This window comes from Eublepharis macularius, chromosome 10, assembly GCF_028583425.1.
Source record: "Eublepharis macularius isolate TG4126 chromosome 10, MPM_Emac_v1.0, whole genome shotgun sequence".
NCBI lineage: Eukaryota > Metazoa > Chordata > Lepidosauria > Squamata > Eublepharidae > Eublepharis > Eublepharis macularius.
Genome location: NC_072799.1, coordinates 6,458,917 through 6,483,712, shown reverse-complemented (window position 1 = coordinate 6,483,712; position 24,796 = coordinate 6,458,917). Strand labels below are relative to the sequence as shown.

At 46.8% G+C, this 24,796-nt stretch overlaps 1 protein-coding gene across 3 annotated transcripts in view; it reads left to right on the top strand.

Moving 5' to 3' along the window:
- The window catches only part of RNF24 (ring finger protein 24), a 97,014-nt gene that overhangs the window by 31,294 nt on the left and 40,924 nt on the right, over nt 1-24,796 (top strand). Inside the window, exon 1 of one of the 3 annotated variants that reach the window (XM_054990048.1) lies at nt 21,756-21,860. The exons of the other annotated variants lie outside the window; for them this stretch is intronic. The gene's annotated coding sequence lies outside the window, so the exon portion shown is untranslated. Of the gene's footprint in view, nt 1-21,755; nt 21,861-24,796 lie in introns of those variants that run through there. 3 annotated transcript variants of the gene reach the window in all.

Here is a 24,796-nt window from a genome sequence, read left to right as displayed (position 1 = left end):
CTTTCCATCTCTTTGGTGGCACCATGGTGTCTTTGTAGGAAATGCGTGATGGGTAAATCTGCCTGGCAAGAGAAAACAGAGAAACGACAGACAGAGAAAACTGTATAGTGACACGCCTCCCTCTGAAAGACGCTGCGTCTTGCTTTCAGATGAACTTTTATTTTTCCCAAACCATCCAACCTGCCCGTCCTGTTGGATTTGTTTTGGAGTCTTGCAGTCTTGGCTTCTGTTGAGCAGCGAAGTAATCCTGATTGGCAGAAGGCCGTCGCTTCAGGCCAGAAAACCCGCCGGCACTGCCTAGGATGTTTTCGTAGACACGTTTTTAAATGCATGCAAAGGGGAGGAATCACGTTTTCAGCCATGGGACGTTCTCTCTGTGTACAGGCTTGTGCCAAGTCATATAGCGTGCCTCCGAGAGCTGCCTCAGTGGCATTTTTAGCCAGCATAATGCACAATTTCAGTTGCAGACATGAACGCGCCCTATACCGCATCAAGCCATTCGTCAATCAAAGTCAGGATTCTCTACACTTTATTGTCGAGATGGGTAGCCATGTTTGTCTGTAGCAGTAGAAAAGAGCAAGAGTCCAGTAGAACCTATAAGACTTAACAAAATTTGTGGTAGGGTATGACCAACTAAATTTCCAGGGTATGACGTTTCCCTTGGACCTTTGATTTTCAAAAGCACATATCCTGGAAATCTACTTGGTCTCTACAGTGCTACTGGACTCGAATCTTTCTTTTCAGACAAGCACTTGGAGCAGTTTCCAAATCTACCAAAACATAATTGTTAAGGCGATAAAACAATGACAGTAGATTGCATCTTTGGCTACCTGATTCTTTTATCTGGAGATACTGGGGATTGAACAGGAGGCCTTCTGCGTGCCAAGCGGATGCTTTGCCACTGAGCCACAGCTCCACCTATTTACAATTTTGAATATGCTGGTCTTGAAAGAGGAGGTGCTGATCTACTTTTTATGACTGTATGACACAGTATTTTCATAAGGGCCCAACAACTGGGATGTCATTAATCGATCGTGACAGGTGCTGCTAATTGAAATCGTTATAGCATCTTGTTAACCTGGAAAATCCTACGTGGCAGGCAACAGGCATGTTTTAATGATACGGTGCATTTTAAGCAGCCGGGTTGTGTTGACTCTTATAAGTCATTCCCTGTCCCCGTAGAATCCAGGAACTGTAGTTCTGTGTGTTTGTGTGTGTGGGTAAAGATCTGTAAGAGAAACCATCATTTTAAAATCAAGATTATATCAAAACATTACAAACGTGAGCTTTTCTTTAAAAAAATACCCAGTTTTTGGATTTCTTAAGAGTAAGTGAAAAACAAAAATACTCCACCCAGATCAAACCTAGCAAGGCATGCTTAGGCTTAATATTTTTTCTGGCTTAATATTTTTGCGTGACGGGGTGGGTCACATTTTTTTTCGGATGCAAGGTGCAAAAGACATCAGTGTGTGCATGCACACGCCCCATTCATAAAAACCAGGAATGTGTTAAGGGGAAGCCATGCCTCATTCATGCTGAGCTCTCCATATGCGTGGCCAGTATCCCAGAGCAGCCTGGAACGGGTACCACCCAACGGCTAAGCAGCTTCTCCAGTCTGGTAGAAGACAAGGGAGACAACTCCCTTGTCTTCTCCTCTATCTCTAATAAAGAATGTCATGTGTTACACATGAGTTGTGGACAGGGCTTTTTTTCTGGGAAAAGAGGTGGTATAACTCAGTGGGTTGCCCTTGGAGAAAATGGTCACATGGCTGGTGGCCCCGCCCTCTGATCTCCAGACAGAGGGGAGTTGAGATTGCCCTCCGTGCCGCTTGGCACACAGAGGGCAGTCTAACCTCCCTTCTGTCTGGAGATCAGGGGGCGGGGCCACCAGCCATGTGACCATTTTCAAGAGGTTCCGGAACTCCGTTCCACTGCATTCCTGCTGAAAAAAAGCCCTGGTTGTGGATATTTTCTCATATGCCTCTATCTGCATAGAACTTCTGGGAGTCAGAGCTGAGATTCATGGAGTTTATTCCACTGTCATGAAATGGCATGTATTGCCCATGATCGTACTAGAACAAGCGACTTTTTATATTGAGGGAAAGTGCTACAGCTTAGTGATAGAACGCATGCTGACTTGTGTCCTTTAAAGCCCTTCATGGCATAAGAAACAAATTTCTAAAGAACTGACTTCTGAGGGCAAACTCTTGTCTGTTCTTCTACTTCTTCTGAAGGTGGAACCAGCTGCCTCGGGAGGTGGTGAGCTCCCCTTCACTGGCAGTTGTCAAGAAGAGGCTGGATGAATATTTGTCAGGGATGCTTTAGGCTCATCCTGCATTGGGCAGAAGGTTGGACTAGAAGGTATGGCCCCTTCCAACTCTGGGATTCTGTGATACTTATGGTGGCCCACCTGGCCTTAACCAGAGCCCATGCTTTTTCCTTTGCAAAACGGGCACCCTGAAGAGGGAAGGGAGCGCCATCATTAGAAAGCTTCAAGAGCGGCTGCAAGGCCATTTTATTCATCAGGGCCTTTAATGTAGAATAGACTGTAAGAATCCTTTGAGGGAAGGTTGTGTTACCCAAACTGGGGGGGGGGTCTCCTTGTGAGCTGGAAGACTTAGCATTAAAGGAGACTCAGCGAGATGGGGTAACTGGGAAATCTCTACCTATGTACACCAGGATTATTCTCTTAGAGAACTCTGAAATAAACACAACGGGAAAGGCTTTTTTATTTAAAGAGGAATAAAAGGTGATCAAGCAGGCATAGAACGCACACAGCACACCTACGAGGCTAGCTTGAAAAGAGGGAGGAAAGTAGGAGAGAGTAGTTGGGATGGGGTGATATTCTCCAATCCTGAAGAGAAGGAGAGGTCCATGGGGACAGCAGTGAAACGGCCAGCGTTTCACGAAGAGGGGGCTCCGGCGAACTTGAGGGTGGGCGTTTGGATCCAGAACACGCACACACTGAGCACATGGCTGGACATCCCAGTTACAGAGCAAAACATACCCTGGATCAGAACTGGCGTCTTGCTTCCAGAAAACAATACGTTAATGGCTTGCCCGGTGGTGGAACAATAAGTTGGGAAAGGTGTGATCTGATTATCTGGGCTGGTCTGTAGGTAAAAATATTGCTTGATGACCTCGTAAATATTGAACAGGAAAGCTGTCAGGTTCTCTGAATAGCCTGATTAGGTTAGCTAGGTGAGGGGAAGCACGGAAGGGCGTTGATGGGATGAAGCTGGCTGGGAGTCTCCTGAGGAAGCTTCCTTATCTCTGCTGCTCCCCGGGGCGTGGGGGCCAGTCAGTCAGTCATCTCCTATGACTCACGTCTTGGTAATTTTCCAGTCTCCAGGCCGGCTGGCATCCACTCTGCCTGGGACCAGGCGATGTCTGGGACTTCTGGCAAGGGGTTTATGATATTTCATATCCATAAAGTGCCCTTTTATTAAGAAGAAGGCGTCTGACTGCTAAAAGTTGGGTATCAGGTTTTATTCTGTTGGGTTTAAATTGTCCTGGTTAAGACTTGTGAGCTGCCTTGAGCCAACAAGAGAGGCAGGGTATATTTTAATAAAGAAAGAAATGGTTTTCGTACAGAACATCCCCGTTTCAGCCCCCAACATCTTCTACTGAAGCGGTCCAATAGGAGATGGTGAGAAAGGCCTTGCTTGGTCTAGAGCTGCTGTCAATCACGGCAAACAATACTAACCTTTTTCTGTTTTCTGATGTTTATCTCTTGAAAGACTATGTTTTAAAAAGTGTGTTGTCTTTCCCTTTCTGCCTTGCATGAAGAGATGTAGTTGTAAGGGATACACATAGCAAAGGAAATATAATGGACCTGCACTCCCAAGTTCAAAAGTTCCCTAGTTCTCACAAACTGTAGGTAAGGCAGTAATCTCGTGTCTGGACTGTACCACTTTAGGCAGCAGGTGAGGATTGAATGTTCTCCTATGGGAAAACTGTTGTGAGTGCTTAAATCTTATGAATAAGTAAATTAAATACAATTCCTTTCCACATAGAAAGCTAGCATTTTAGGAAGAAGGCAAAGCTAGAACACTTCTCCTTTATGCGCTAGTTTTCTGTGTGGATGGGAGTTGTTTCTCCGTGAGAAAGCATCCAGTTCCAATAGGTTGACCATCACCTGTATTTGCCATACAGATGGCATGTTCACTAAATTTCCTCCACTGAAAGATGGCATTGGACCTCCAAGGACAACATTTGGGCAAGGGGTCTCCAGCTGCCAGCTGCCCATGTTACAAATGTCACAGGTTTGCATATACGTCACAACCTGACATATCTGATCTCTCTTAGGACCAGGGTAGCACATATTTCATGAGCTGGCCTTTGTGTTTTTGTATCTCCTAATGAAATAAGGAGTTTTGTGAATTTCATATTGTCTCTGAATTATCCTATGAATAAAGTTAAAGTGATTTTGCCAGAGGCCCGCCTATGGACTGTGCAGTTGAATGGATATTTGAATATTTTATTTAATTTATAAAGTTTCTAAATAGTTTTATGCTGTCTTTCTACCCAAATAGGGCCTCCAACATGGCATACCTCTAAACATTTCAACGTTAAAACATTTGCGACATTAAAACAATTTTTTTTAAAAGAATGTATAAAACATTTAAACAGTGCAACACAACATATAAACACACAGGGTTTTTTTCAGCAGGAACATGGTGGAACGGAGTTCCGGCACCTCTTGAAAATGGTCACATGGCCGGTGGCCCAGCCCCCTGATCTCCAGGCAGAGGGGAGTTTAGATTGCCCTCCACGCCACAGGGTACGGAGGGCAATCTAAACTCCCCTCTGTCTGGAGATCAGGGGGCGGGGCCACCGGCCATGTGACCATTTTCACCGAGGACAATTAAAACTTTAAAAAACTCCCCCCTTGTTCCAGCTGACCCAAAGTGACATCATTGTGCGGTCCTGAGTTCTATCACTGAGTTCCACCACGTCTTTTACCAGAAAAAAAGCCCTGTAAACACACACAAGCTAAACAAGGAGGAGGCCAGTAAGAGTTTGCTGGAGGTATGCCAAAGGAATACAGTTCCCAGGTGTCTGCTGGTGGTGGACAAACGCCTGGGGGGGGGGTTGCCTCCGTGCCTGCCGATCCACCAGCAATCGTTGGGTGGTGGCAAGCCCTCGGAAGTCGCCTGCCACTGGCAGGCACTCCAGGAACATGCAAAGTGCATGCACTCCCAGGAGGTGACGTCATCATGCTGGTCACAGGAGCCCTCCCACAGGGCTGGATCGACAGGGGGGCAAGGGGGGGTAGTCTGCCCCCGGCGCTGCCAAAGAGGGGGTGCCGGGTGCAGCTGCCAGCCCTGGGAGCGCGTGGGCGGCAGGACAGGGGGCGCGCGGCAAGCGGGCCAGGCGAAAGGCAGCACAGGTGCCTGGGAGGCCGCCCATGCCATTTACTTGCCCCGCAGGACAGGGGGCACGCAGCAAGCCTGCCGCCCCCTGTCCTACGGGGCAGGCGAATGGCACAAGCGGCCTCCTTGCCACTCGCGCTGCCGCCGCCAGCTCCACAGCACGCCGGGACAGCTGGCTTGCTGGGGGCAGCATGCACCGCCCTGTGTGATGATGTCACAGAAGTGACTTCATCACGCAGTGCCGGGAGCACGTGTGAGTGGCTGGTCTTCGGTTGCCCTGGGCACCGGCAACCGTAGATCCGACCCTGCCCTCCCAGGCTTTGTTTGGGGCCAATTTTGGCCCACACAGGCTGAATCAGCCCCACACTTCCAGGAGTGATGTCATTGCACAGGTGCCGGAGTGCGTGTATGCTTTGCGCATGAAAAAAAATCACCTCACCAGCACAAAGTAAGTGCCAGGTTTCCCCCACCCTTCTGCTGGGAGGGTATAGGGACCTGGCAACCTACAAATGAAACAAAAAACTCTTCACATGTTAGCGGAAGACAGTGACACAAAGAGACAAGCAAAATCTCCCCTGGAAAGGAGTTCCAAAGTTTTGATGCCATGACCGAGAAAGCCATTTCTCGTGTTACCACCTCTCTAGCCTCAGATGATGGGGGCATCCAAAGCAAGGTGACCAGAGTGGATGGCTAGCTTCAAATGGGAGAAGGCAGTCCTTCAGAGATGCCGGCCCCAAGGTCAATACCAGCACCTTGAATTAGGCCTGGAAGCAAATTGGGAACTAGCAGGAGCGCCGCACCTCCCAAAACAACAAACACTCTCATCCACTCACAGCACACTCTGTTAAATATCATATAATCCCTGCAGGGTGCATGAGCGCATGAAAAAAACGCGCATGTGCATCAAGCTGCCAACGACATGAGCAAGAAACGATGTTGTAGGGTGACTATTTTTGTAGCCGATTCCACAATGCTGCATGTAACCAGAAACTTGAAATGCTGAGAGGTAGGACGATACTATTGATATAAGCAACGTGTCTTGGTGACAAACATGCCAGAGGCAGGGCGGTCTCTCGCAAAAGGTCACGGTAGCGTATAATTCTGCAGTGAAGTAAGAATACAAGCTTTTAATGCAGGCTTGTCGAAGATACTTCACAGCGGACTGTTTTATTGGAGCATGACAATCCGCCGGGTGTTTCATACCTATCATACTGTGGCCTACATCTGGCTGTGTATGATGTTTCATAGCAAAAGTTGTGCATCGTGTCAACAACCCTCCTAGTTGGGGCCCTCTCGGTTGTGGCCCCTTCCCCTTGGATTCATCAGATTCCACCATTATGGACCTTCAGACTACGAGTTACAACATGTGTTCCAATGAGTATTTTGATAAGTGGTATTGTTTTAGTGGTGTTAAAAATGCTGGCTTAGTTGCGAATCAATTTCAAATAATTCTTTTTGACCATGGCCCTTTTCACACGTCCTTACAGGGATGGCCCACTCACCGATCACTGGCGGCTTTTCCCCTTGACTCCAAACGTCTCTGTTTTCAAAACGGTTGCAGGAAGTGTGCTCCCAGAAAAGACACCAAAAAAATGGAAGCCAGGCAGCCTGCAACCATTTAGAAAACAAAGAAGTCTGGAATTAAGAGGAAAAGGCACCGGCGTTCGGTAAGTGGGCCATCCCTTTAAGGACATGGGGAAAGGGTCCATGTTTATGGTCTGTTAGCTGCCTCGGGCTCCCAAGAAGAAAGACAAATCTATTAAATTAAGAAAATATGTACATTAGTCTCTCAAACCGGCAGCTTGAAGAAAATGGGGTGTCGGCGGAAAGATTCTGTGAAACCACTTTTTGTTTGCTGTAGGTTTCTGAGTTTCACACTCCATAAGAATCTACTTTGATTTCTGAAGCTTTCTGTGTTATTCAAAAATCTTGTAAATACCATACTAGGAGGGGCAGCAGACAATATCACGGCAGCTGTTTTCTGCCTCCTTTCCCAGGGTGAGCCTGGGAATGGTTATCTTTTCCCCCCTTCAAAATAAAACTGTGCCCCCACCCAGGTGTGGGCAGGGAAGGCGTGGTTCATTTTCCGTCAGGAAATCAGATATCCCTGAGGTCTATCTCAGTGTCCATCAGATTTGTATGGGAAATTGGGTTTTCTGAAATACATGACAGGCATTGAGAGTTTTGCAGAAGTGGGAGAAACAGATGGCAAACAGAACGTACGGTTTGGAATGCAGGGTCATTTGACAGCGATGTATGCCGTCTTCTAAATACTCCCCAGTGTTTTGCACCTAGAGGCAGGCTCAGGGGTAGGAAGAGTTTTCTTTTTATTTTTAAGTTACACATTTATTCGGTTCACACAGGTATATATGCCAAGTTTCTTACCTGTTAATTTATGAGAAAGACAAGAACTTCCCCAAGTTTCCTTTTAGCATGCTAGTGTATTGTAACATGCATCTTTCGAAAAATCTCCATTAAATTGAGCTAGGATTAGACATGGGCACGAACCAAAAAAACCCCCGAACCACGTGATTCGTGGTTCGTAGCATTCCACGGAACCTCGAAGCACGAACTTCCGATGTTTTCTCAGTTCATGGTTTGTGGTTCGTGGCATTTCAACCGCCCTACACCGGCTGCTGACGCTGGTGTGGGGCATTTGAAACAGACAGCCCCTTTCTTCCGCTGCCTGAGCAGCAGGAGAATGGGGTTATCAGTATCACAGACCCTGCGCCAGTTTCAGCCGATGGGCTAAACCCAGCAAGAGGTCTGTGAAATTGACAGCTTCTTTCTCCTGCTGCCAGAGCGGCAGGAGAAAGGGGCTGTCAGTTTCACAAACCCCCGCTGGGTTCAGACCATCGGCTGAAACCAGCGCGGGGTCTGTGATACTCTGAACTGGCCACGGAATGGTTGGAAAAATTCATTTGTTCCGTAAAAATGCGTTCCCTTGAAACGCGTGTTTCGGTGCAAACGAACCAGCCATTCCGTACAGAATTTTGTTCAGTGGTTCATTTTGTGCCCATCTCTATCTAGGATAAAGAAGGAAAAAATATTTACAGTGAAATCCTAAACAAAGTTAATCCAGGCTAAGTCCACAATGGACTTAGACTGGAGTAGGGTTACAGGTCCCCTTAAACTCCCAGCGGGAGGCACTCACCTTCTCTGTGTCGCCCGCTTGCGTGCTTCTGCGTCTGCATGATGATGTCACTACTAGGGAGTGTGCTTCACAGGGGGCCGCTTTGGGTCTCAAACGGGCCCAATTCAGCTAGTTTGGGGCTCAATGAGTCCACTGCAAAGCACAGGAGCACTCTTGGGGGGGCCCGATAACATCACTCCTGGGAAGTGACATTGTTGTGCCGTCCCGTGAGCATGCCCAGGAGGCTTGTTCCTATACCTTTCCCCTGCTGGCCAGGTGAGTGGTGTTGGGGGGCAGCAGGTGAAAACAGGGAATGCCCCGCTACTACCAAGGGACTGGTAACCCTGGACGGGAGTAAATCTGCACTGTTAATGATGTGAATTAGTGATTGTGAAGGCACACGTTCTGACCCAGTATCCCTTTTCTGAGTGTCCATTTTCCATGGGAGGAGGGAAGCAGGATCGGCCCTGGTCAGAAGTTGGATGGGAGACCATCAGAGGAAACTGGGGTAGCACTGCAGAAAAAGGTATATATATATCTTTCTGGGGTCGCTTGAAGTCAGTTAGTAGAGAGTCCAGGAGCACCTTTAAGACTAACCAGTTTTATTGTAGCATAAGCTTTTGAGAAGCACAGCTCTCTTCGTTAGATGCATCTGACGAAGAGAGCTGTGGTTCTCAAAAGCTCATGCACATATATACGTATGTACTATTCACGATGGTAGGGAAGCGTGGCTCAAGGGGAGAGTGCCTGCTTTGCGTGCAGATGTAGGGTTTCCAACTTCCAGGTGGGGCCTAGAGAGCTCCTTGAATTGCAAGTGATCTCCAAAATCAGTTCCCCTGGATAAAATGGCTGCTTTAGAGGGCGGACCCTATGGCATTGTAGGCTCCACCCTCAAATCTCCAGGAATTTCCCAAGCCACAGCTGGCAGCCCTAGTGCCAGTCCAAATGAGGGCCTTGGATACCAGATTTTTGAAGATAAAAAGGTTTGAGAACGTTTTCCCTGAATTCCCAGGGCTGCTTTTGTTTGTCGGTAAGTCCGAATGGCAGTATGGCTGTGCCTGTTCCCGAATGGAAATTAGCTTGACGTGGCTTCACTAGAATGCGGCTCTTGCCATTTGGCAAGCCCAGAACGCACCCCTAGCAAAAACAAGCTCATAGCATGCATACGATGACTCAGGAGCAGCTGCTGATATGTTAAAGGCACAGCAGAACAATGCGTCTGCTTGGCCCTTTCCATGACAAGCATTTTAACTTTTGAACCAGGAATAAATTTGGGCACAAAACAGGACTGGGAGGTCAACAGGGAGGCGCCGGGATGTATTGCGCCATTCTGCTGCTCATCCCTTTTCAGTTTGGTCCCCCCCCGCCCTTTTGGAAAACACCCTAGCCTGAAAGTAGAGAGAGCTCACTGGCTGGGCAGTCATTCTCTTTCACCCTGCCTTCCTCACAGGGTTGTTGTGAGATGAGAATGGGGAAGGAAGAACATTGTACATCACACTGAACTTCTGGGAAGAAGGGCTCAATAAAAATGGACTACCTTAGGGTTCATTTAACCCCTCTTCCCCAATGCTGTGCCCTGACCTGGATAGTCCAGGTGAGCCTGATCTCATCAGATCTCAGAAGCTAAGCAGGGTCAACCTTAGTTAGTACTTGGATGGGAGACCTCCAGCAAAAGGTGGGGTTGCAGAGGCAGGCAATGGCAAACCGCCTCTGGTAGTCTTTTGCCTTGAAAACCCTACCAGGGGTTGCCATAAGTCAGCTTTGACTAGGTGGCACTCCATCATCCATTCCCGAGCGCTATGACTTGGATCCATTACAAAAAAACTGGGAACATTTTAACCTTCCAGGACCTTCCTGTTCAGTTACTGTCCTAAAAATAGCAGATATCCTGCAGAGGAATTTCAAAAGGAGATTAGAAAGAGAGGCTGCTGAATTGCTACCGATAACGAAGCTCAAGACAATGCATCCACCTGGACTGAATCGAGACCTAGGCCTCCTGTCTCATTACCAATGCTGATTTTTTCACACCCACCACCCCTTGCATACCCCTCAGCTTGCCCTATCCAATCACGCCTGCTATTGTCATTCACCAGCTGTTGTCATTTAGCATCTGAAATCACTCTACTCTCCAAGATATAAGGACAGATGGACTCACATTCTAGCTGTATCTGAAGATGTGAGCTGTGGCTCACGAAAGCTCATACCGTACCACCAATTTTCTTAGTCTTATAGGTACTACTGGACTTGCTCTTTCCTACTGCTACAGACTAACACAGCTACCTATCTCGATCCACATTGGGGGTCCCTTGTTCTGTCTACAGTTTAAAAGATTTCTGTTAGCAGGCACTGGGGAGGGATCTCTTTGTGAGATCTTTGTGAGATCAAAGGTATCCACTGGATAAATCAGCGCAGTTTCATTGGTTCCAATTCTATCCTGTGTTCTGAGCCAGGAAAACTTGCATTCTGCAATGTGTGCAAATTATTTTTGATGATATGTATTCCAACGTTTGCAACTTTTTAAAATCATGCTGGGTTTTGCTAGTTATGTGGGAAGCTGTGCGGAACATGGAGACTTCAGTGGCTGGAAATTTACACGCACACCCACACACTATACACCCCAGGCATTTCCCACACCTCCAGGCTTATCTTTATTTGTTATTTTCATTTAGATACGTTAGCTGCATTCTCCATAAGATACGCCTGAAACGGCGTACAATATTATTATTAGATATATATAAATGCTTTTATCAAAGTAGCAAAACAACTAAAATGGATAATAAAATCAATAAAACAAGCGAGATAAGAGAGCAGCCAAAACTATAAACGGCTATTACGGAGATAATCCATCCGCACAACATCCATTTAGAATAATTTAAAAGCATTTCAGTGAGAACGCTTCCAAATAAAATCAGACAGCATAAATGTTTCCGCCTCGTGCCTACAATTTAAGAAAAGAGACAGGTGACTAGAAGGGGAAAGAATTCTCCGCCCAAGGTGACTGCCCTGTGACTGGTGATAACTTGGCTTTCTTCAGAAGGTGGCAGCGTACGAAATTGGGCTTTGGATTCTTGTCTTCATTGGCAGGGCAGGTTCATCTGGGAGAAGACAGTTCTTTGGGTTCTTTAAATTTAGGCATCAGCCCTTTGTCTGGAAGTCACACCAGTTGCTCTCTTTGCTCTTGTATTCTGTACCAGTCCCTTGTGTCTGAAAAAGGGAGCTCTGACTCTCTGAAGCTTACGCTCAGAAAATCTTGTTGGTCTCTAAGGTGCCATTGGACTAAATCCTGCCGTACCAATCGCTATGTCTTTAAGGGCAGACCTACAATAGTTAGTAATTTAACTTGCAGAGGAGTTAGCCGTGTTAGTCTGTAGTAGCAAAATCAAAAAGAGTCCAGTAGCACCTTTAAGACTAACCAACTTTATTGTAGCATAAGCTTTCGAGAATCATAGTTCTCTTCGTCAGATGCATCTGACAAAGAACTGTGATTCTCGAAAGCTTATGCTACAATAAAGTTGGTTAGTCTTAAAGGTGCTACTGGACTCTTTTTAATTTAACTTGGTTATGGACTACTCGGTTATAAAACTTACTTTTCAAGGAGAGAGTAGTTGGAATTAGAGATGGGCACGAACCGGAATATGAACCAAAAAAACCCACGAACCAGCTCGGTTTGTGGTTCGCGAACCAGTGGTTCATGGAAGCTCATTTCCACAAACTTCCACCAACTGGTCTACTGGTTCATTTGGTTCGTTTTAAACAGTAATGCCCCTTTCCCTGCTGTTGCAAAGCTGTTTAAATGGCTATTTCCCCACTGCTCTGAGTGGCGGGAAATGGCCATTTAAACTGTGGGTGGGGCTTGGCTAGCCAGCCAGGAACTCCCGGCCAGCCAGCCATGCCCTACCCACAGTTTAAATGGCCGTTTCCCCGCTGTTGGGAGTGGCCATTTAAACAGCCCCGCGGTTTAAATGATCAGCTGCTTGTCGGGGATCTCCCAGATCTCCCCGACAAGCAGCTGATCTGGAGGTTTAAATGGCCTTTTCCCTGCTGCTGCTGAGCGACTGGAAAGGGGCATTTAAACCCCATGAACCATGTACCGGTTCGTGAACTTGCCCCAGTTCATGGGAGTTCGTGGTTCCTGGTTCGTGAAAACACCATGAACTGCACGGTTCAGTTTTTTCATGGTTCGTGCCCATTTCTAGTTGGAATACCAACAAGGTTGGTAAGAACTGGCCGCAGTATCCACCTGTGGACCTTCTTTCTCAAGGGGCATTAATAGCTTGAGTCTTTAATATGACATTAAAAATTAGTAAATTGCTTTATTTTAGCCTTTTGTGCCCAGCACTGTGTTGTTGGCTCCCACAAAATTACAACAGTCCCCACAACCCCGGGGATACACAGTTATTTGCCAATCGCATGCACAGTTGCCTTGTCGAATAATAGGCTAGGTTTCCATTTTACATCGCACAGGAGAGGTTAAAAACCCTAACAGACTCAGGGCCAAGCTACAAGTGATGAATGACACTTGAATGGCGAGTGGATCAAGTGGAGGGCAAGTGAATGGAGGAGTACACTTGCCGTTCAAGTGTCATTCGTCACTTGTAGCTTGGCCCTCAGAGGAAAACAAAAACCCAGGAGATGAAGCCTAGGAACTTATTAGGAAGAAGTTGGATATTTCTCAGGGCCAAGCTACAAGTGACGAATGACACTTGAACAGCAAGTGTATTGCTCCCTGTTCACTTGCCCTCCACTCAATCCACTTGCTGTTCAAGTGTCATTCGTCACTTGTAGCTTGGCCCTCACATGTATTTCTCCCTGTTCACTTACCCTCCACTCAATCCACTTGCTGTTCAAGCGTCATTCATCACTTGTAGCTTGGCCCACAGTTGTTAATTGCCCAATCTAGTCCAAGGGTTGGCTGTAGTTGCCCTCCTGGCCTGAAACCCCAGCCTGACACGTGTCATTTCTCCCTCTGGCCGCTTTGCTGCTAGTTGCGGAAAGGGAGTCTTTGCCTGTGTGCCTTATATACTGAAAGCCAGGGCAGGTGGCTGTAACTTCTGTTATTGTTGTTATTTTAGCAGGATTTGAGTCCATTGACACCTTTGAGATCAACAAGATTTTCAGGGTGATTCAAGATTTTCAAATGAAGGGAGCTCTGTCTTTCGAAAACTTGTACTTTGAAAATCTTGTTGGTCTCTAAAGTGCCACTGGACTCAACTTCTGCTGTTCTACTGCAGATGAACACAGCAACCCACCTAAAATAATAATAATAATAATAATAATAATAATAATAATAATAATAATAATAATAATAATAATGTGCTTCTGCTTCTTCTTGTTCTTCCTCCTTCTTCTCCTCCTTCTCCTTTCCTGCAATTTATCCTCACAACAACCCAGTGTGGTAGGTTAGGCTGAAAGTATGTAAGAGGCCCAAGGCGATCTAGTGAGTTTCCATGGCAGACTGGAGATTAGAACCTGGCTCTCCTAGTTCTAATCTGACACTCTAACCGCTATAGCGCACTGCCTATCAAGGAATCGTGCATTCAGCTTAATATGTAGTTTCGCTTGCACCCATTACTACCTCCATGCCTACAACGAACGAGATGCAAAAGAAACAGGGAAATACAAGAGGAGAGGAAACTGTTTTCATCGCAGGAGAGAGGAGGCAGAAGGGATCCCACCAGAAGTCCCTCAACTTATTTTTATGCCATTTCTGCCAAATTTCTCCTCCCTCTCTGCCATATTTTTCTTATTTTGAATTTGTATGCCAGTTCTTCGATACCCGTGTCTGGTTTGGACTTACCGTTCCAATAACGCAGTACCTGTTAATTTGGATTTTAATCCTCTGTGGAGCTTGGCGTGTAGTACATAACTCTCTCTTCTCACAACCCTGTGAGGTAGGTTCGCCTGAGGGAGCATGACAGGCCCGGGTTCACTCGCCAAGCTTCGCAGCTCAGTTTAGCTTTGAATCAGTTCTTGGTAACCCCCTCTTTTGTCAGAGATTGTACTATCTTTGTACTATACCAATCGTCTTGCCCACTCAGGAAGATCTAGTTGTAAACTTTTGCTGTAGCGCAACTGGGACATAATCTCCAATGATGTGTGGATGCAGCCGGTCTTCCACTCTAACCACTCTACAACTCTGTCTCTTGTTTGTGCGATCTGTCTTTTAGGAACTAATGTTGGTCTCCCAGTTCAAGACAGCCTTGTGTGCTTTCTCTGTGTTTTCAAGCTGGGTGGTAATTGCACTTGGACTGAAAGGCCTTCTGGACTCAGGGCCAAGCTACACATGACGAATGACACTTGAACGGCAAGTGGATTGAGTGGAGGGCAAGTGAACAGGGAGAAATACACTTGCCGTTCAAGTGTCATTCGTCATGTGTAGCTTGGCCCTAAGATTTAAGAATAGAAGGTGGCTTTTCTCTGTTTGCAGATGCAGAGGAGTTAGCCGTGTTAGTCTGTGGTAGCAAAATCAAAAAGAGTCCAGTAGCACCTTTAATTGCCTCTTCTCTCTCCTCCTCTTCTGTATTTGACCAGTCTCTGTATCAGGCATCTGACGAAGAGAACTGTGATTCTCGAAAGCTTATGCTACAATAAAATTGGTTAGTCTTAAAGGTGCTACTGGACTCTTTTTGATTTTCTCTGTTTGGTTCCTTATTCTGTCCCCCCCCCACCCCCCCACCACAACAATTGTATCACTTCTCCATTTTTTCCTGCTTTTTCAAATACCAGTAAAATAACCGTCGGTGTTAATTTTAGGAAGGTAAACTATTGCCTTCTAGCAGTTGCAAGTAGATGTGGAATCTATGTTCCACCCCCAAGTTAAGCACCTTTCAAGTGAGTATCTCAGATAAATAAATTCCCTATCGTATTTGAGGTATAAATTCACTTCTCTCCAGCCTACCCTGTTTAGGCTAACATTCTTGATGTTTACAAAGAGGCAGGCTAGCAAGGACCAAATTCTTCATGTTAGATTAGCAGAGGGGTTAATATATTTTCATAGTTTTCTCAAAAATCAGCTTTTTTATCTGGCTTTCGGCTTAACTCCTTGGTCTTAATTTTCAACAGTAACCACCACATTTACACTTGTGTGACTGCGTTTGCTGGCCTTGTGCCTTCCTTCCCTCCGTCTGCTGTCTAAACCATTTCCAGGTTTTTCTTGGTGGCCTTAATGGCCAACCTGCCGCATTAATGGTTTTAAAGAAGAGCATCGGAACGGAGACTAGTGATCCACCTAGTCCAGCATCTTCCAAAATGGCCCGATGATGCCTCCAGAAAGCATGAAAGCAAGTTTATTTATTTACTCCCATTATACCCTACCTTTCTAGCCAGTGGGGACCTAAAGCATCTTTCATTTCCCTCTCCTCCATTTTATCCTCACAACAACCCTGTGAGGTAGGTTAGACTGTGGCTGGCCCAAGGTTACTCAAAATGTAAGATCTATCTCTGAAGAATGATGGACTGTTATACTGTTTACCTCCTTTTTGCACTTACCACTTTGTATTGCTGGTTTTTATGTTGTCCTAGCTTGATACTTGTGCTTTGCTACTGTATTCAACTACTTTAAATCCAGTTATAATACTTATGTGTATGTTACATTTTTTGGTTTGTGGGGTTTTTTTAGTTGAAGTTGACCTGAGTTTATGGAAGAGAGCACCTCTCTACTCGTCTTCCAGGATTGCTTTGCTTATAGAGAGACTCTGCTACTCTGTGCACCTCTGGGTGATCTTGGTGGTACTTGGCCACCGCTGCTCAGTGCACCGAAGGAGTACGAAGTGCATATTTCTTGGCTGCATCTCTAAGTTGCTTCCTCCTTTTAGCGCTGGTGTATCTTGCACGGTCTGCCAGGAGGCTTTTGGGGGGCAGTAAGAGGAGATGACTGCAAGAGGTGTGAGGTGGCATTGGACTGAGGGAGGGGTGGTGTGGTGGGCACTTTGGCAGGTTCATGTGAGAGGTTTGCATCGAAATGGCCCCTAGAAAGGTCATGCACCATCTCCCCATGAACATTTAAAAACTCAGTTGCAGTTGCCATACTGACTTTTATATAAAATCCCTATTCAAGAGTCTTGTACTGTCTTTCTTCCACTGTCTGCAGTTTCCTTGACCTGATTTTTACCTCAGAACACAGAGTTCCCACAGGTGATCAATCAGAGCGAGGCAGGTGCAAGCAGGCAGGAGGAAAGCCAGGCCTCACAGGGAGATTGGCAACCTAGCAAACTTTGAGGGGAAGACTGGGAGGTGCATTTGACCTCAGGACACATTCAGTGACTCCCAATAGCAACTGCAGACTATTTAGAAGGTGGGGAGTGAGGACCAATCAGCCTGCATTTGCAAATGACCTCTGTGTTCCAGCTGTCTCTGGTGTGTGTGTGTGTGGGAGGGGGATGAGGTGTGGAATGTTGTGAGCCCCAGACAGCCCGCATATGCAAATGACCTTGAAAGGCTGGCCCAATCAGGGAAGAGTGGCCAAGCTGGCAGTGGGCAGGGGCACAAGCAGGCAGCAGTCTGCCAGCCACACAGGGAAGCTGTATCCCTTGGGGAAAACACATTTGACCCCTTTTAACCCCCTTAGAGGGCAAATTTCTTAAAATCCTTTCATAGTGGGTGTTTATATCAATAAAGGAGTGCTCTCCCCATATTTCATGTTTCTTGGTCTAGGGGTTTGGGCTGGGCGTTGATGAGTCAGTCAGGACACTTGTCTTTATATATATATATAGAGAGAGAGAGAGATTATAAACATATTTTTAAAAAAGAGATTCTCTATCCATTTGGACCCACCAGGCGGGTTTTCTTGCCTAGATGGAGGTAGTCCATTTCTCCTGCAGCCCAGAATCCTCTCGTTGGTGCCAACAAATGCCACAGTGCCCCTCCCCCCTGCAATCTTGTGGCCCCCGTAGAATAAGCAAGGCCCCAGCAGCTGGCCAAGAAATTTCGCCAACGGCCTCGAAGCAAAGGCTGTGCAAGATGAAACCAACTTTTGCAAAAATATGCCCATGAAATTTTTACTGGTTAAAAAAAATCCTAATAAAATTAACTATCTTATAAAAAGATTTTGAGTAGAGCATTATGCAGTTTGAGTTGCCAGGCCACACCTTAACTGTGCGGTCCAGGTAGGGTTGTCAGATCCCCTTACCCGCCTGGCAGGAGGGGGAACCTGCCACTTACTGGGAAGGTATTCTTGTGTGCAGATGTTCTTGGCAGGTGAGATGAAGTCACTGGAGGAATTGACGTTGCATTCGGCAGGAGTGCACCTGCTGCGTGCTGGCCTGGGAAGTGTTTTGCCTCTCAGGCCTATTCTCTGGCCCTCCCCACCCCCACCAGCCAGGTGAGTGGCCACGAGGGGCAGAGGCTGGGAGCGGGGGGTTCCTTGCCCCCACTGGGGGACCTTAGGTTCGGGGAGTCTGTCAGCTGATCTACAGACCCAACCATCACACACGACCCTGTTCACAAGTTACAGTGAATGCATGTACAATCTGTATGTGTAAGCGCACATCTGAAAGAGTAAACAGGTGTTTGCTTTATAAACAGAACTGGAGACTTGTACCTGCTTAAATGTGGGGTTCAGCTATATGTACGTTGAATGTAATATGAGAATTATTCAAATGGCTATTGGCTTTTCAGTCCACTGGCCCTGTTTCTTTAGGATTATTGTGCTGATACGTTGACTGCATCCTAACAAAACTAGATGGCTGAGAGCAAGATGTCAGCAGTGATGCTGATCAGCTTAGACAGGGAGGGAGCAGCGGAGAAGAGAAAAGGAAGGCAGGTGCTGGTACGTGTGGGCTGGTTTTTGAGGCTTTCTGAGCGCGGAGAGCTTGTGTTCTCCGCACAGCTTCCTATCAGTGCTGCATGAATTCCCGTCACATTCCCTTATCCCATGGCTGTCGCTTCCTTTCACCCTCTCCCAGCAGAATAGTTGCTCGTTCAAAAAAGAAACCCGCTTGCGGAAGAGGGAGTCTATCAGCAGCTGGCTGGAGGGAGCCTCCATGTTCAAAGGCAGTATACCTGTGAATGGCTGGTTTGGGGGCAAACAGGGCTTCCTGGAGGCATCTTGATGAGAATAGGTTGCTGCTCTAGATGCACGTCCAGGTTGATCTAGAAAGCCTCTTCTTTGGTGTGGTTCCACCACCCAAATTCCAGAGAATGTCAAAAAAGTAAAGAAAGTATGCAGAGTGGAACGGCTCGTATCAAGTCAGCCAGTTCACATGCATTTTATTGTTTTGTGTAACAAGATCTCAAGATCAGAATTCTCTGTCTTTTGGACCAATGGGCCTTGGCTTGAATTGTTTCTGCTTTTTTTTTTGCAAAGCCATCACAGGGGTTGCAAATTGAGAGCACGGTGCAGGCCCGCTTCCAACCGGGTCAACGTTGCCTTGGCCCAGAGTTGTCCTCTTCGATAATACAGCCTGGCGCTTTATGGTTCAGGACAAAAAAAACCTGGTCATGCCCTGGCTGTGGAAAGGCAGAGAGGCTGGCATTTCGTCACCCTGCCCCTTCAGTGTTGAAATTTCATGCTGCGGTTTCTACATCGGCCAACTGATAAAGAGCCGTTCTTGTGCTAGTTGCTTAGTACGCCCCTTGGTCACGAAGAGGCAAAGGAGGCAGCGCCCAAGGGAGGGCAGCAACTTTGCCAGCCGGCCGTCCCATCCAAGCATCTCTGGAGTCTCAGAAAGGGCTTGCAGAAGTAATAACGTGCATGTAATGTGCTTCCCCTAGGGTTGCCAGCTCCAGGTTGGGAAATTTCCGGATATTTTGAGAATGGACCCTGGAGAGGGCAAGGTCTGGGAAGAGGGTCCTCAGCAACGTATAATGCTATAGAGTCCCTCCTCCAAAGCTGCCATTTGCTCCAGGGGAGCTGATCTCTGGAGATCAGCTGTACTGCCAGGAGATCTCCAGCCACCACCTGGAGACTGGCAACCCTACCTGCAGCACACTTGAATTGGTGGGGATGCGGCCTCTAAGTAGGTTAACCCCACAAAAAGGGGTTTAGCCGACTTTGCCTTTTGCACAGTTATAATTCTGCAACTTGCATGGCTTTATGTTGCAGCCGTGGTGGTAGAAATACAAAATTAGGTATCGAAGCACATAAGGGGTTGAAATGCAGAGGAGAAAAGCTCAGCAAATAAAAAAAATGCAAGATCAGCACAGACTGTAATTTTTGAAAGCTCCATAACCATTGGCTGTGAAGTTCTGGCTTCAGTCCATTGAAATGAGCCCATCTTAACCATTGGCTTGCTGCTGGGGCGTTACGGAATGTTTCCAAACACTTCAACTGCTCAGGGGTTTAAAAATACTGTCGGCCTGCAGTCCTTGTTGATCAGCGGGGCTGTGTATGCTCAGAGGGGAAGGAAGCAGTAGAGCATGGAGAAGTCAGCCCTCTGAGTGAATTAGTCAACTGTTATATGCAGTAGGGAGTACGAGAGACTGTGGGTGTGTGTGTGTGTAAGAATGGAGAAATAAACGCAAAATTGTGACCCAACAGAATAACCACATCCACAGAGGTCCACGTGTTTTCCCTTGCCCATCTACAACTTACAGCTTTCTGTAGTTTTTTTTCCTTCCGTATTTAGTAATTTCTGTGCGTATTGCTTCAACGGTGTTTCATAAAGCCTAGCTGAGAGAGTCTGTCGTCTTGTTTTCACTGGGGAGAGAACAGAACTGAGCGGTTGGCACGGGCCATTGAGAACGTACTGAAAAATCTTGGCCGGTCCCAAAGCGGGGTATTATTAGATCTGTCCTGGGTGCCCATTTAGTCCCATCACGTCCAGGCTTTGCATAGAAACGTAAAAGTTATCATCTTTGTTTCCAGGGCCTACTCTGAGCCCGAAAGAGAATTTAAAATACAGGGCGAGTAAAGACTTCAATGTGTTCTCTCTCCTCTTTCTAGCTCCCTCCCCGGGAGTGCCCTTTGCTCGTCTTTTTTTTAAAATAGGCATTGTTCCCATTTGGAGCCGAGCCTCTGAACTTTCCCCTGCTTTCTTACAGGAGAGCCATCGTGTGTTCTTGGACTTCTCATTTTTTTGACATTTTTTTTGGAGCAACCGATTCCTCCCCCAGGCACACACCAACACATGCGGGAAATGCTAGGATAATACAGTCCAAAGCTTTTTACCATTCCCTTTATTTCTCCTTAGTCTTATCCTTTCCCTCTTTAATATTCATCCTCGATATGAAATATCCTTCCTATGCCCTCTCTAATAAAAGTCTCAGGATATCTTACCTGGAAATTGTAATTCCATGAGGCAAAGGTTGTGGCTGCACTCCCCCCCCCCCCTTGATCTTTAAAGCAAAATAATATTTCTTCTGAACTTTCTACAATACTTTAAAAACCTTTTTTTTAAAAAGGTGCACGAAGAGGGCCTTTCATTACTGCTGGAGGAAAATATTGGGGAGGGGGGGTAATAACTGTCAATATAATTTTGATCTTAATCCTTCTTAATCTGACTTTGCCTATGGAAAATGGGGTTGATACCTGGCTCTGGTGTGTGTATGCGGTTTTGTACTGTATCAGGAAAAAGGGATGAGGGGGGCTATAACATTTTTTATCATGTAAGACAACTGCTGTAGCACAGTGTTTAAGTGGTTGGATTGCAAATCAGCACTCTGCTGGTTCGAATCCCACTTCTGCCATGAGCTCAGAAGGTGGCCTTGGGTCAGCCACTCCTCTCAGCCCAGCTCCCCAGCTGTATTGTGGGGATAATAATAACACTGACTTTGTTCCCTCTTAGTGTGGCACTAAGTGGTTGGGCTGTGAATCAGCACTCTGCTGGTTCAGCTTCCAGTCCTGCCATGAGCTCAGCAGGTGGCCTTGGGTCAGCCACTCCTCTCAGCCCAGCTCCCCAGCTGTATTGTGGGGATAATAATAACACTGACTTCATTCACCAGTCTGAGTGGGGCACTAATCTGTCTAGAAGAGTGGTTTATAGGAGCTGCTGTAGCATAGTGTGAAGTGGTTGGGCTGTGAATCTAGCACTCTGCTGGTTTGATTCCCACGATTGCCATGAGCTCAGCACGTGGCCTTGGGTAAGCCACTCCCTCTCAGACCAGCTCCCCAGCTGTATTGTGGGGATAATAACAACACTGACTTTGTTCAGTGGGGCACTATTCTTTTTAGAAGAGCAGTATATAAGCATTGTTGTTGTTGTTGTTGTTTCCTCCAAGAAACTCAGAGCTGTATGTGTAGTTCACTGTTCTCCATTTCATCCTCACAGCAACCCTGTAAGGTAGGGCAGGCTGAGGGAGTGTGACGGGCCCAAAGTCACCCAGAGAGCTTCCAGGACAGAGGGACTTTTCAACCCGAACTATTTGCACGATTGCACAGCACCTCGTGTAGTAGAACCTTCTGCCACATTTAACAGGTAAGGGATTATAGGGTTGGAGTATGGCTGCAAAAATTCAAATCACTACTTAGCCATGAAGCTCACCTGGTGATCCTGGGCCAATCATTCCCTCTCAGCCTAACCTACCAGACAAGGTTGTTGGGAGGATAAAATAAAGGAGGGGAGAGCCAAGTATACCACACAAAGCTCCTTTGAAGACAAGTGGGATAAAAATCGAATAAACTTTTTTTTTGAAAGCCAGCACGATAAATCCATGGTGCAAAAGGCCTGTTTCCTCCGGCAATCTCTCTGTCCACAGACATCCCGAATTCCCCTTTTTGAATGTGATACCATTTAAGCTGTACATTTTTGCAGTACTTCTTATGGCCAGTGCGAATTTTCCTTCCAAACCAGTCGTCTTTCATAGTTGCATTCTGTACTTTTCCTTCCTTGTGTTTATGCTACTTCTGGTATTTTCTTTGTCTCTTTTATCTTTTTCGAGGATTGCTTACCATCCCTGGACAAGTGAGGAATCTTTCTAGCTCTGTCAAGATTGCTGGAATCTACCCTCACCCCCTGAGCTCTGCTAAATTTGTGCCTGTATGTATATATGATGGCTTTTTTGATCAGACGCCTTTTAATTCCCAAAGGAAGGCCATTTCCGCACATCCTTAAAGGCACAGCCCACTCACCGAATGCGGGCAGCTTTTCCAATTCACTCAAGCTCACTCTAGATGTCTACGTTTTCAAAACTGTTGCAGGCTGTTCAGCTTCCATTTTTTCGCCGCCTTTTCTGACAACTGCGGGAAAGCGCAGTTCCAGAAAAGGTGCCGAAAAAACAGAAGCCAAACAGCCTGCAACCGTTTTGAAAAAGTAGATGTCCGGAGTGAATTGGACAAGCTGCTCGCATTCGGTGAGTGGGCTGTGCCTTTAAGGACGTGCAGAAACGCTGAAGCGTGGACGGGAGAGGAGAAGGTACTTGGTCTGATCCAGTAAAGAAAGTCTTGAGGTTGGACTCCGTATCCTAGGAATGTGTGACAGATGATTTATGAAAGGCAGAACAGTCCTGAAAGCAGAGTTCCCCTTTTGGTCCAGCATCCCATTTTCTTCAGTGGCCCACCAAGTGTCTCTGAGGACCCCACAAGCATCATGAGAGCTCTCCTCTGCTGTTACCCTCCCCCCAGCAATTAGTATTCAGAGGTATACTGCCTTTGAACATGGAGGTTTAGTTTAGCCAGTTACGGCTAATAGCTATTGATACACCTGTCCTCTCATAGTCTGTCTAATCTCCTTTTAAAACCACGAAAGGTAGCAGCATCACTAAACCATGTGCTGGTAAATTCGGTGAAATTACTATGCACGATTTAAAGAAATACTCCTATTAGGGTTGCCAAGTCTGGCCTGGAAGATTCCTGGATATTTGGGGCAGTGCCCGTGGAGAGGAGAATATGGAGAGGGATTTCATTACCTGATCTTTTTAACTGGAGATGCCGGGGGGCTGAACCTGTGGTTATCGAGGGCTTGTGCTGCAGTGCTGCTGAACTCTTTTTGATTTTGCTACTACAGACTAACACGGCAAACTCCTTTGAACCTTTACACAAGCAAACTGATCCTCACACCAAAAGGAGCTGTCTGCATCTCCATATCAAAGGAGTTGTTTACATCCCCCCCTCTCCTCCTTCGCCCCCTCCCCCCCTCTCCTCCTCTATATCTGACCAGTTTCCTTCTGCCCTCCATGCATCTGACAAAGAGAACTGTGATTCTCGAAAGCTTATGCTACAATAAAATTGGTTAGTCTTAAAGGTGCTACTGGACTCTTTTTGATTTTATTTACCTCCTTCATTTATACCCCATATTTCTCCCCAATGGGGACCCAAAGCAGCTTACATCATTCTCCTCCATTTTATCCTCACAACAACCTGGCGAGGTAGGTTAAACTTGAGTGTGACCGGCCCAAAGTCACCCAGCAAGCTTCCACAACAAAGTAGGGATTCAAACCTGAGTCTCCCAGATTCTAGTCCGATGATATGTGAAAAGAAAGCAGTTGAGTGCTGTGTTTGGACGTTTAAAATGTTATTTTCTTTTTTGTGTCTGATGCAAGTTGGAGGGGGGGGGGTCTGCGCTCCTAATTCTCACCCCTCCACACAGAAGTGCTCCTGCCTGCCTGTGTGGCAAGATAAGGACCGTAATTTCAAGCATTAATAAACATTGACAAGGACGCTTCCATTCTAGCGAGAATTCTGGCCGTGGTCAATTTGTTTAACTCCATGTTGGAGCATTAGCTGAGATTCTGGCAATTGCTGTCTATTTACAAAGTAGCTGAGTTAGTATTAACAGCATTTGATTTGGTTAGCAGCTTAAAACGCCACCTTTTGACTTGTTAATAATGTTTAGCATTCATCTAGTGTTTTCAAAGAATCTCACAAACCCCGTCTCGGTAAACTCGGTGGCGCAGATCAGGGTTGGTGGTGGAATGTGCCGTCAAGTTGCAGTAGGGATCGCAGACCCACGGTGGGGGTTGGGGGATCCCCTGCTCCCCACACCCCGCCCCCACTTACCTAAGCAGCGGGGGTGGTGCACACCTTCCTTGCGTGCTCCCCCGCAACTCTGCGCTCTCCCGTGCTCCGCAGCCATTGGGATCGGGCCTGTTTCGGCCCAGATTGGGGGCGCTATGGAGCAAAGGAGCACTCCTGCGCTCTGCAGCGCTCAAAACGGGCCCCATCCATGGCAAACCGGGCCCATTTTCAGCTGATGCAGAGCACAGCAGTACTCCTGCGCTCCGCAGCGCCCAAAACAGGTCCGTTTTGGTATGGATTGGGTCCGTTTTTGAGCCGCTGTGGCGTGCAGGAACGCTCCTGTGCTCTGCAGTGCCCAAAATGGGCCTGTTCTGCTGTGGATCGGGCCCATTTTGAGGCACTGTGGAGCGCATGAACGCTCCGCAGCACCTCAAAAACGGGCCCGATCCGCAGCAGAAC